The sequence below is a fragment of the Propithecus coquereli genome, unplaced genomic scaffold, assembly GCF_000956105.1.
Source record: "Propithecus coquereli isolate 6110/MARCELLA unplaced genomic scaffold, Pcoq_1.0 Scaffold40, whole genome shotgun sequence".
Lineage (NCBI taxonomy): Eukaryota > Metazoa > Chordata > Mammalia > Primates > Indriidae > Propithecus > Propithecus coquereli.
This window is the reverse complement of record NW_012149730.1, coordinates 6,888,478-6,891,284: the sequence shown is the minus strand read 5'-3', so window position 1 is coordinate 6,891,284 and position 2,807 is coordinate 6,888,478.

Sequence of the window (2,807 nt, the reverse complement as noted above, 5' to 3'; positions counted from 1 at the left end):
AAGCTCTACACCATGAAAATTATGAAATAATATTGAAAGTCAATAAAATGGGGCTAAATTAATGGAGATAACTCATAGGAATGCATAGAAATACTTCATAACACTAAAATGGCAATTTTACCCAAATGAATGTATGGATTCATTGAAACCTCAATCAGAATATTAACAGGATTTTAATAACATTCAATTTTTTCTAAAGTTTACATGGAAGAGCAATTAACCATTTCCAAAGAAGAAAAATAGATGGCTTCCTTGCTTTATTATATATGAAAATAATTATAAATCTATATTAACTAAACACATGGTGTAGGGTAGACAAATTGATTAATAGAACAGAATAGACTAATTAATGGAACCTTATACACATTTCTGGTATCTGGCCAAGATAGAATGTCAGATAAGAGAGAAAAAGTGCAAGAAAAAAAATGGTATTCATATGAAAAAATAGAATTGGATTCTTACCTCCCACTGCAAAATAAAAAAGAAGAGTGAAAGAAGAGAAAAAGAAAGATAATCAACTCTAGATACATTAAGAATTTGAATGTGAAAGCTAACTTTCGAAATCTTCAAAATATTAGTGACTATCTTTCTGAGAGTAAGAATTTTCTGAACAAGACAATAAAATGTCTGAGATAATATAATACTTGATATATCAGTTTATATAAAGATTAAGAACATCTCTTCATCAATTCAAAACTTAAGATCAAAAACTATGCCACATACTTGAAGGAAATATTTGCAACACATATTACTGACAAAATAGTTTATAGAATATAGAAGAGCTACAAACTAGTAAGGGAAAAAAGCAAAAACTCAATGGCTCAGAAACTTATTTCATAAAAGAGAAGATACACGGACAGTAAATATATGAAATGAGCTCAAAAGAAGTAATTATATTATGTAAATCATATTTACATTTTGTATATATTTTATGTAAATCATAAACTAAGACATTATTTAATATCCTTTTAATCTGCAAAAATTAAGTAGTTTCCAATGTTGAATAGTGTGAATCAATGCAGCAATAGAATCACTTATACATTGCTAAGGCAACTTCAAGTTAGTTAAAAATATATTTAGAAAAACTATTTGACACTATCTTGTAAAGTTAGCATTCATACACTGTCGTAGATAATTTTACAGCCTCAAATTCCTCCCTTCCCTATGTGTACTTTTCTTTGTGATGTGACTTTGCTACTTCTTCTATCAAGAGCTGGCACTAATTTTGTTACCCTTGAAACTTTATTTGTCCATGTAACTTGTTTTGACCAGTGGGACCTTGGCAATCACGGTGTAAGCAAGAAACTTATAAAGCAGATATACATTGGGGCTTGCCATCCCTTGTTATCCCAGATCACTATTTACAGTACCATGTCTGTTCTTCTTGAGGATAAAAGATCACATGGAGAGAGACCCAAACAACTAACAATCCCCAACATCAGAGTGTGGGATGTTTTTAATACTATCTAGTCTGAGTTGTAAAACCAGGTGACTGCAGTTATATGAGTGACCTCAGTACAGACTGGTAGAAGAGCTTCCCAGCTGAGTTGCTGACCCATAAAATCATGAGCAAATGAAGTAGCTTCTATTTTAAACTACTATATTTTGGTGTGGACTTATACACATAAATAAATAAAAGGGAAAGAAATGTCTTACAACTAGACAAGTTAGCTTGGGACAGGCTAGTAGGTATTACCTATACTAATAATACCTTTCATTCTCAAAAATGTCATGGTGTGGAAAAAATTTTATGGTACCTATAACCTGATAATTTCCATCTTAAGTCATCTCAGGTCTATATTCAAGAGAAATGCTTGAGCATGTATACCAAGATATATGTACGAAGTGTTAATGGCAGCCCTGTTTATAATAGCAAAAACCAGAAAACATGTAAAATGTCCATTTTCAGGTAAATAGATTTAAAATATGTGATATATTCATGCAATTAAATATTACATTAATATATCAGTGAAAACAACAGCTTAGCTTGATTTCATTAACATTCAGTGAAATATATAAACTCCAAAATACCATATATGGGTTTTGAAAATATTTTACAAAAGTCCAGATTCTGAAACAGAGATTAAGTGGTGGATCTAGCATGGCCTTCAGAGAAGTCCTGAGGGACCAAGAGGGACTTTATCCTACAGAATCATATAGCCACTGGATGTTGCTGAATATGGGCCAGCCCTAGAAAGTTATCTTCTACTGAGGCAATCCCTGAAGCTCTGACAGTAGAAGGTTATGTACTGACAACATTCTCAGCAGCTTTGTCAAGTTATTCTTTAATGAAGAGGTGTTTCCATTGTACATTACAGTGGCCATCAATTGGGGATTAAGCTTTATTCTCAACCTTCTGTCACTATCAAAGTGGATGCTAATGATTTACAGAACTCAAAAGTTATCCTATCACCCAAATGAAAGTTAGCCTTATCACCCAGGTGCCAATTTTCCTTAAATTTCATGTTAGCAGATTATTTCCTTTTCTACAGCTCAGCAATCCATTTAAAATGAATTTTTTTTTATTTCAGCATATTATGGGGTACAGATGTTTAGGTTACGTATGTTGCCCTTGCCCGCCCTCCCCTCCTAAGTCCGAGTTTCAAATATGTCCATCCATCAGGTGGTGCGCATTGCACTCTTTGTGTATGCAAATACCCGTCCCCTCCTCCCCCCTCCCCCCTTCCCCCCCTTCCCAACATCCAATAGATGCTTTTTTTTTTTATTTCAGCATATTATGGGGGTACAGATGTTTAGGTTACATATGTTGCCCTTGCCGCCCTCCCCTCCTAAGTCCGAGTTTCAAA